Source organism: Pinus tabuliformis, chromosome Q, assembly GCF_031772625.1.
Source record: "Pinus tabuliformis cultivar Carrire ecotype Pingquan chromosome Q, CPIR1, whole genome shotgun sequence".
NCBI classification, from domain to species: Eukaryota; Viridiplantae; Streptophyta; class Pinopsida; order Pinales; family Pinaceae; genus Pinus; species Pinus tabuliformis.
This window is the reverse complement of record NC_142296.1, coordinates 1,165,163,853-1,165,174,961: the sequence shown is the minus strand read 5'-3', so window position 1 is coordinate 1,165,174,961 and position 11,109 is coordinate 1,165,163,853. Positions and strand designations below refer to the sequence as shown.

Here is an 11,109-nt window from a genome sequence, read left to right as displayed (position 1 = left end):
GCTAGGCTCTCAATAGGGGAAAGACCTGCTTCTATAAGGAGAATAGGATAGGGTGTATTACTTTTAATTTTCAGGTTATAAGTTATAAAACGCTTTTGGATTTGCTCAATCTTTCTCCATGATTCTCTGGAGATGCTGCAACCCCAAACCTCACAGCCATATAAGATAACAGGAGTGACTAAAGTTTCAAAGAGGAACTTCTTTTTATCCCACATTACAAGGTTTTCTATTTTACAATTATTTTCAAGACCAAAGTAAGCTTTCCACCCCCCATTAATCCTTTTCTCAATGATATGGTTCCAGTTGAGCTTGTGATGAATAACAATTCCTAGGTACTTGTAAGAATACACTTCCTCCAAGTTACTATTGTCATACATAAAATTAGCGTAAGTGTCCTTCTTGGATTTGATAATCATAACTTTTGTTTTGTCAGTGTTAACAGTCATACCCATGGTAGAGCAGAAATCCTTAAGAAGCCTTAGTTGCTTATTAAGATCAGATGGGCACCTTGCCAAAAGAACAATATCGTCAGCATAAAGAAGAAGGATGACGATTATCCCAGCTAAGATCGTGCCATCACATCCTTCTTCCTCTAAATAGCCTTCGAGCTTATCAATGTAAATGCCAAATAGGGTAGGGGAGAGGGGGCAACCTTGTTTAACTCTGATGTTACACTTAATATCTTTCAACCACCCTTCATTGCTCTTTAGCTTGGCAATTACATTCTTGTATAACCTTATAGCAGTAGCTCTCAACTCGAGAGGAACCTTTAGCTCTTCTAATCTATTCCAAAGGTTGTATCTAGGAACCGTATCGAAAGCCTTTCTAAAGTCCACAAAGCAACAAAATAAATTGGATTTATCATTACGACATTCCTCCGCAATGATCCTAAGCGTAACAAGGCGGTCTGTTGTTGAGTAATGCCTTCTGAAACCTGCTTGGCCTTTAGCCCACTTACCTTCACTTTCAAGCCATATGCTTAACTTCTTTTCCAAAATACTACCATATAACTTGGCTAATGTTATATATATACAACATTAAAATGTTTTATTTTAATAAAAAAAATTATATATAGATATATATAGAGTTGACATTACATAGATTAGTGAACATAGATCTTTATTTAAATTTCTTGTCGAAATAATTTAAACATCTTACTCGTATATTTTTTACTTCTATTCATTTTTTTTATTATAGCTTATATTAGTCTTCTATTTAGAATATAAATTTTATTTTTTATTTAACATAAATTTTATTTTTATTTTTATTTTAAGGGGACGTATAGACATACTTACACATCACTTCATATTGGGTTGTAGAATAAGCCTCTCTGCTCAACAAAAACTTGTGAAGAATAAAATGACAAATTTAGAAATAATAAATGTTAAGATTCAAATCAAGTATTTTTATAGATTTACAAAAATGTTACTTAAAAAACTAGATTTACTTTTGAAAAAAAATAAAAATGTAAATTATCTTTTTTAATATTTTATTTTATATTTCTTCAATTTTATTAAATAATAATAATAATAATAAATCTAGTTGTAGACATATATCTATGCACACTTTGATACTTAGAAATTAAATTAAGTGAAATTGTTAATATTGATTGATTTTTCCAACCTGAAATAAGTTTATTATGTAAACTCACCAAAATCAAACATGACCCAGTGAATCTCAAAGATCATGGTATTTATTATCCATAAACCAATATCATTGTCATATCATTGTAATGACAATGGGCTGACAAATGATTATTAAGCATAAACTTAAATCACAACATTACAAGTTAGAGTTAGAATGTGGAAGATGCTCATACCAATGTCAAATTTGAAGTATGTGCTCGTGATAAATGTTTATCTAATTAATTTAAGTTTATACATTATATTGAACAATAAAATAAAATAATTGAATAGCAACATAAATTTAAATCATAACATTACAAGTTAGAAGGTGGAAAATGCTCATACCAATGCCAAATTTGTATGTGCTCATAAAGTGATAAATGTTTATCTAATTAATTTAAATTAAGTTTATACATTATATTGAACAATAAAATAAAATAAAAGTAAAATAATTGAATAGCCATGCTACGTGGCAAGGCAGTAGTCAACATAGTAATAATAGCTTTACAAATAATGTATAATGCTTTCAACTGCAGCATTGCTATAGTGGTGCATGAGCCTTACCAATCATTGATTAGATGCCACTTTAGCGTACACCTCATGTATGGCCACTTTGATGGGATCTCAACTCCTCACGGCACTTTGGACTCTGCATATTGTCTTTCACATGAAAGCCATTGTTTATTAGTCCCTGCCATCTGGCATCCGGCAGGGACTATAGTAATTGATAGGACCCCGACTTACCATTAGTTGACCCCTGTCTTTCTCTGTTATACAGCGGTTAAAGCGGGGATATGCTAAGTTTCGTTTGCTTTCACTCTTTCGCCATCCTTCGCCATCTTATTTGGCCTCTTCCCGAGGCGGAAGAGGCCGGACCATAGCTTAAACTCGTATTTACGCACAATCGAGTGGCCCTGACCTGTGCGGTTTCGTTTTAATGCTAACATTAATTCCTTAATGTTTAATGTTAAGTGCGAATGGGCATACATATGCTAAGGTTTGCTTGTTCTTTTACAGGTGTCGGCCGTATGCTCAAGGTTTGCATGGCGGGAGGTGTCGGCCGTATGCTCAAGGTTTGCATGGCGGGAGGTGTCCGCCTACCGGCTCGGCGGTTTTGTGCGAAGCATTTGAAGAGCAGGCGGTGTGTTGCCTCAGTATCTTTCACTGGTAAACCAGTGTCACTCTTTGCATTCCGTTTTCCATTGTGGCATCCGCGAAAAAACGGGTTCATAGCTGAAAACGACGGGTTCCTGGTTCTGCAATGGGGTTTTTGGTTCGGAAAGTGGGGCGCATGCCCAACCACATACAGAGGTCAAAAACCCTAGGTCAGTTGGAAGGGGCGGTTTTGTGCGAAGCATTTGAAGAGCAGACGGGTTCATAGCTGAAAACGACGGGTTTCTGGTTCTGCAATGGGGTTTTTGGTTGGGAAAGTGGGGCGCATGCCCAACCACATACAGAGGTCAAAAACCCTAGGTCACAAGACCCCTTCCCATGCCAGACTGTTCAACTTCCGCGCAGCTCAAACATAGCTTTTGCATGTAACTTGTGAAATGATGTTATGCATAGATTTATATCGGTAATCCTTTAATCCGCTTCTATATTCGTATCCGCTCAGTTATCCATATCGGCTTCTATAGCAGTATAAACAATTATTAGCTAAAGCCGAGCTATCATCCCCTTATAGTTCCTGCGCCACTTCTGCGTTCAGGGTTCAAATATCATCTTTCTATGATGATGACTCAGACGCTCAGAAAACGCGACCGAGAGCCGGAAGCTCTGCCGGTCTCCACTGACGTGCAGGAGGCGAAACGCTTCCACGGCGAAGAAACAGAGCGGTTTTGTCAATTAGACAAAACCCTGTCCACCTTTAGGATTAGATTGGGCAACCTTGCCTGGTATTATGAAGAGCAGGCGGGTTCATAGCTGAAAACGACGGGTTTCTGGTTCTGCAATGGGGTTTTTGGTTGGGAAAGTGGGGCGCATGCCCAACCACATACAGAGGTCAAAAACCCTAGGTCACAAGACCCCTTCCCATGCCAGACTGTTCAACATCCGCGCAGCTCAAACATAGCTTTTGCATGTAACTTGTGAAATGATGTTATGCATAGATTTATATCGGTAATCCTTTAATCCGCTCCTATATTCGTATCCGCTCAGTTATCCATATCGGCTTCTATAGCAGTATAAACAATTATTCGCTAAAGCCGAGCTATCATCCCCTTATAGTTCCTGCGCCACTTCTGCGTTCAGGGTTCAAATATCATCTTTCTATGATGATGACTCAGACGCTCAGAAAACGCGACCGAGAGCCGGAAGCTCTGCCGGTCTCCACCTTTAGGATTAGATTGGGCAACTTTGCCTGGTATTAAGTTAAAGTAAAGATGATACTGAATCTCAAAAGTATTTCCTGCTTGAAGCTTGTATTGCAGGTTTCTGTGGAAGGTGTGGGATACCACAAGGCATGCTTCAAGTGTATGCATGGTGGCTCAGCTCTTCAAAGAAAAGGGCAATTATAGCCAACTTATCAAATCTCCATCTGTCAAAGAAGTATCAGAGAATTCAGTACACGAGTGATTATGCAGCTGAAGTTTGAGAAAATTATCTTTGGTGCAATTATCCCCATTTGTTTGTTAGCAAGGTGCAATGTACAGTTTAACATGACTATTGGGGACATTGGTCTTTTATTTCAGTGATATCGTGTTTCAGCAAAACTATTTTCAAATTACCTTTTACAAATGGTTGTTTTGATCTGTGAGTTGGAGTGTTTCAATATTTATAATGCCTATGGGATTGGTACAGCTGAGTATTAGACTATTAGTTGAGGCGCATATACTAAGTTGAGTCCACGCACGGAAGACGCTGCTGCTGTTAAGTGGCTATTAGTGGCAGTTACCATAACTCACTTAATGCTCCTGTTGAGGAAGAAAGAAGCAGGGGTTGTGCTGATCACTTGAGAATATGTTATATCGTTCAATGTTTCTCGAAAACATTTTCTGAGGTTTGAGATTTGTATTATTTCAAGGCCTTTGAATTTGCCTATAAACTGCTGTTATTGGTATTTTTTAACTGTTATATGTATAATTGCCCTTGGATTTGGTACTATTCAAACAACACATGGACTTAATTTCTTGTTAAATATGCATCTTAGCAACAATGGAATATGGTGAGATTTGGAATTCTATACAATGATGGATATGGGATTTGACTTTACAATAATTTATATACAGAGAATTGTGTTGGCAAGATATTATGTTTTGTTTTATTTCATCTTCTGTTTACAGTGTGCACTGAAATTTAAGAATACTTGTGTTCCATCAGTACCAAAATAATAGTAGGCTACCTATAGTCAAATATGTACTCTTTTAACAAAATTTCATTGATTGTACTTTAAGCTATCCCTTGATTTCAATTTTCCTTGGAATGGTCTGTACCATACCATCAGAAAACTACCCTTGGGCATAAGGATCAAAGATTCAGATGTGTTTGACTAGATAGACAGTGCGTATCTGTTCTCCACAGGCCTTAGACATGTAAAATAATCATTTATTTTGCTGCAAAAGGGTTGGAATCTTCCACATAGATCCACTTTAGGTTTGGATCAAAACTTCCTGACTCAGAAGTTTAATTTTATGTTGACATTTTAAAGTCCCCTCTCAGATTATTCCCTTGTGCACTCATGTTTGAGAGTTTCTCACGGATTTGGGAGGATGCCATGTGTTTGCAGGTTTAATGCTTGGTAAGTTCATCATTGTAAAGCTCGCCACTTTTCCATTCTCACCTCCCCGTTTTGCTTTTTAGCCCTTTCATTTCGTTGTTTGCAAAGTTGTATCTTCATCGACTCTTTTTGCTGTGTACTTTGACTCACTTGTAAATTTTCTCTTTGCAGATTTCTCCCTCGTACATAGCTGAGTTTGCAAATATTGTGCTGGTCTATGATGATGTTTTCCCTGTTGCAGAAAGTGCACAAGATGGAGCAGAGTAGAAGACAAACATTTTGTATTCATCAACATAACAATACTCTACATCCATGGTGTTCTTCATTACATGGGTGGTTTTCAGTGCTACCTTTCAGTAAAAAGTTGGTATAGTCATGCTCTGAGTTAGGTGGTTGAATTTTACTTGTAAATTTTCTCTTTGCAGATTTCTCCCTCGTACATAGCTGAGTTTGCAAATATTGTGCTGGTCTATGATGATGTTTTCCCTGTTGCACAAAGTGCACAAGATGGAGCAGAGTAGAAGACAAACATTTTGTATTCATCAACATAACAATACTCTACATCCATGGTGTTCTTCATTACATGGGTGGTTTTCAGTGCTACCTTTCAGTGAGTATGTTGTAGAATCATCTGGAGCTTTTACAACAACCGGAGTATGTTGTAGAATCATCTGGAGCTTTTACAACAACCGAGAAGGCTTCTGCACATCTTAAGGTATATTTTTTGTGGTAATTTTTGTATTTTTTCTGTTTGCATCTATAGTTTTCCATCGACAAATGTACTTAAGATTGTTGCATCTATATTTTTCCATCGACAAATGTACTTCCTGCAAACATTGTCATTGAGTCATAACTATGTGTCAAAATTAGCTCACCGTAAAAACTGAAACGAATACTCATGCACTGGCTACAGGTGGTGAATGAAGAATTTGGTATTGCTGAGGCCCTCATGACCACTGTTCATGCAACAACAGGTAGGCAACCCTTCTCAGCTCTTGGAGCCTACGTAGATATATGGTTTCCCAAGCTGCTGGGCTCCAAAATACCATTGTCTCTGGGCCAATCACTCAATCATCTTTGCACCAAAGAAAACAGAGGCCAGCACATAGCCTTCATAGGAAAAATGCTCTGTTCCTCCCAAGTACTCTACGAACAAGTTTATCAGATATGGACCTATATATGTTGCACAGCTAAATATGGCTGCAAACAAAGCATTGATTATCATTCCCTTCCAAACAGATGACAGAATGGCCTTTAGCATTGATGGGTTCTGTATATTTGTCTCGACCTTTTGGCAGCACCAGTTGGTTTCAAGTCCTCGATATGACTCTTCAGCAGTATCCTTGCCTGCTTATTTGCGTTCAAACATCAACTCTGAATCTCCTGATATGTAGCTGGCTGGCTTTCTAGCTTTCAGGTTATGGGTCTGGATCGAACAGCTACTAGAGAACACATATCCGTTTATTCCGAATTTTCAGGCAGGCTCAACTTGATGCAGGGACTCGCTGCGTCGCAGCTTCCCTTGTTTAAAATAGTAATACCATATCTATATTGTTCCCAGCAATCTAGTTCAGGCATGAGAAGCATCAACTTTACCCAGCAATGCCAATTACTATTTCTCTCATTTACACTCACACTCACACTATGGAGGGAGTAAGTCATGTTAGGAAAAGAGGGGAATGCATTCTTACTGGCTGGGCATCCCACTCATGCCTTCCATTAAAAAAACAGTTCATCAAGCGATTTGCAGTAAGGTTTACATAATATTTTCTCTTCCTTGGAGCCAGATCAGCAATATGGTCTCACATGGTATCCTCAAAAGGGCTTATCGTGATGCTCAGCTATGGAGGGACTGACGCTTCGCTAAGGAACCCATGGCTTATCCTGACACTCCTCCCCTCTTCACACCCACCCTTTACACATTGAAGGAATTTTTTCTAAACAAAATTATGAAAGATGTAGTGGGTTTAAATGAAGGAAAGGAACAGTGAGTTTAAGAAAAAACAAAAATGAATGAATGTGGTTTTATTAGTTTGTAAGTGATTGTAATAATGGTAGATTTTGGCGTAAGCGTGTAGAATAGATAGTAATGGGGTGTACTATTAAGTCATTTCATGATGTGAAGGTTACTCGTTGGAAATTTTATGAGCAAAAATCCAACCATGTTAAGGGTTGGTGTGGTGATGGGGTGTACTATTAAGTCATTCTATGATGTGAAGGTGAAAGTTACGGGTTGGAAACTCCATGGGTAAAAATCCAACCATGTTAAGGGTTGGTGTGGCCTACGCGAGGTGCCATACCAGGATGATTTTTACAGTAACCACATGTCAAGCCTGAAATAATCTCTACAAAATTGTGACAAGAAACAAAACCAAATGTAAATTTTGGAATATTCTATAAATATAATAAATATGATAAAAAAAAAAAATTGTTTAACTTTAATCAATTTTTTAAAATTATTAATTTTTAATTTGTCGAAATTTAAATTAATAGACAAAATGGTTTTTTTGGCTAGAAAATTTACAGCAAGATTGTGATTTTTTGTTGTTAAAATAAACTTTTGAAAAATCTAGTTTAGGCTTCTGTGATCTATATCAAGATTATAAAAAGAATTTTTCAGTATTAATCACATCGGTTCGAAAATGTTACTATTGACCTGGTCAAAAATAAGAAATGAATTAATTTCCATAATTTAATTAATTTAATATAATTTTTTCTTAGTTTAGTCATAAGAATAATAATATTTACATTGAGTTATATTTGACTTTAATTAAATTATGGAAATTAATTTTTGATCTAGTCAATAGTAACCATTTCATCTATTTAACCCACTGCCATGGTCTGATTCTTCATCTTGCCGTAACGATGAACCACATTGGTTGGTTCGAAACACGTTGGCAAATATTTATTGATGTGATTAATACTGAAAAAATATTTTATAAACTTTTGAATGTATAAATGGAGTGCACACTATTCTAACTTAATTTAAAAATGTCATAACTTTTAATTATTAATCCATTTATAAATTATAGTGTTTAATTTTTTATTTATTTATCTACAATTTTTTAATTTCACTTATAAATTGAGATGGGCATTTTTATATATATTCTTTACTATGATTATTTTTAAAGTGTTTAATAAGATATTTGCAATTATTATTGTATTTTATATTGATTATTTTAATTGACCACATATATAATTTGTATAATAAATTTATTACTATGTTAAATTTTGATGGTCAAATTTAATTACCCTAAATTAATATTACTTATACTTAATTATTATAACTTACTAAATCATTCATTTTTAGTTGTTGGAGTTGATTTTGTTAAATAGCTTTTGAGAAAACCCTTATCCTCCATGGTTTGGTTATAGCCTATTGTTTTGTACTTTATTTTTATTTAATCTATTGGTGTTTTCCCATGGTTGTGTTAGAGCTCATGGTTTTGAACTTTATATGTATTTAATCTATTAGTGTTTGCCAATGGTTGTGTTAAATTTTCTTTTATAAATTAAGATAGTCATGTGAAATTATTCACCTTCGTTTATATAATATAAAGAAACTTTCTTACATTATGCCTACACATCTCCCCTATACTAGGTTATAGAGAGTCTTTTGGTCCAAAGATGACCACCATAATTCACTAAAGCATCAACAAAACGGAACGTCAAAATCATAATAAGAAGTAAAGACCCAAACCTCCTATATTCATTAGAACAATGAATATTTGTATTTATTACATCCCACACAAGAAGATCAAGGCAGAAGCAACCAACATGCAGGAAGTAGACCTAGCTTGGAGAAGTTGTCACACCAAGCAGCTTCATCTAGTATTCTTTCAAGTTCTGAAATTCGAAAGTGGTATTTATCTTATGTATATAATTTTGGCTACCAACAAATCAAGGTATAAATTTGAGATTTTCAATATTATGATACAAATTTTGAAATGAAGACAATTAATTAATTAAATTGTAAGGCCTGTGGATTTATAAAAAGAGAATTATTTGTTGTTTATCACATGATTGTTTTGACTAGTGGATGCAACTCCATGAACAAGATAGTTTGAGGTCTTAGATATAGAGTGTCTTCCTATTCCTAGGCTATTAGCATATCCAATAGCAAGGATAAGCAGATGCGGGATACTTAGGAAGGAAAGGCCCAAGTCCATGATAATACTACAAAGGTGGAACAGGAGTTGATTATTGGTTTCAATAAAGTATTATCTTTCCTCCTCCATTGTCAATTGTCAAGAGAGTTTCTTAGTTTCTCTCCATGAAGGAATGCATATTTTACTTAAACAATGTAATATTGCAAAGTTGATCAGAGTTTGCAAATGTGGTGAATAGCAAGGTGATTGGTTGGTCAAAGTTTGCATATGGTGACAGACTCACTAGACAGAGTGGTAAGTTGGTCAAAGTTTAAATGTAATGAGGCAGAAGCTATAATTTCTATCGTTTCTTGGCCAAAGTATAATCTATATAGAAGTTGAAGTATTAATGCACAAAAGCATAAATATTAATCCAGGTTTTCAAAATTGAAGTCTGATAATTAGAGAAAAAATAATTTTATTTCTTTTAAATTCTAATAAAAAATCTTTTATAAATTTATGACTTAATCCAAAAAAAACGAAATGATCAATTATGATGTAAGATTTTGTGGAACATGCCCAAAAGCTTACATCATAATTTATTCACTCAAAACTCCCCCTACATCTAAGGGATAGTATTCAACGTGATATATTGACCTCATCAACACTAAATGAATAGAAAAGTGACACCCAAACATTAAATGGAAGGAACATCACAGATGTTGGGATGATGGAAAATCTCATCAGGGCCGATAGGACACATTATTTTAATTCAAATTCCTAGCCAAATCAACCATGGATGGGACTAGCCATCAACCAAAAAAAAAAATACAGAGAATTCTGAAGAAAGAAAGAAAGAAAATTATTTTAACGTCCACGAGGCTAAAGATAGCCTATGGGACGGAGCAGATAATCGTTGATACATATTTTGGCCTACAATGCTTAATAAATCCATATAAAATAGTTTTTAAAATAGAATGGTTTCATCATGAAATCGCCTTGATACCATCACTTGAATGTGAAGTCTATATAAACATTTTTGTATTATCATCATCATCATCAAACCATCCCAAAATAAAGCAGTGTCCATCAAGAAGGTGTAATGCCAGGGGGCTTCCTATCATTTATTGGGGTACGTCAACTCTCTCTCATGCAATAATACGCTTGATGATCGAGGCATATGACTCAGTGAAATCATTCAGGGCTGTCCTCACCATCTTTCATCTGTCAAAACCTCCTCAACTACTGCCAGTTCATCACAAACTTATGTGATTATGTTGAGATTAGTGGTTATGTATCTAATTTGGTCATCTTGGTGTTGTTTAGCCACTCTCTCAACAACATCTTCCTACTGGTGTTATCACTCTAGTATTGCTTCATCAACGTCTCCCACATCTCCCTTGTTGGTATTCTTCTTAGATAGGCGAGGAATCACATGATCCTTCATCGCATCGAAGATAATTCTCGCCCTTTTGATTATAGGCAACTAGTTTTGCAACATTTTTAGGTAAGGTGAGTTAGGTATCAATAAACTCCCACATGTCATTCTCCATCATAATCAATGAAACCCTCACCTTCCAAGGGATGATATTAGATGCATCCTCCAACCTATCCTCAAACCTCAAATGAAACCCTCACCTTCCAAGGGATGATGTTAGATGCACCCTCCAACCTATCCTCA

At 35.6% G+C, this 11,109-nt stretch overlaps 1 long non-coding RNA gene across 1 annotated transcript; it reads left to right on the top strand.

Moving 5' to 3' along the window:
- Window positions 1-2,668: 2,668 nt before the first annotated feature.
- LOC149223805 (uncharacterized) lies at window positions 2,669-6,529 on the top strand. The gene is made up of 2 exons (XR_016249484.1): window positions 2,669-6,055; window positions 6,254-6,529. It is a non-coding gene; the product is annotated as an uncharacterized LOC149223805 (long non-coding RNA).
- The last annotated feature ends 4,580 nt before the right edge of the window (window positions 6,530-11,109 follow it).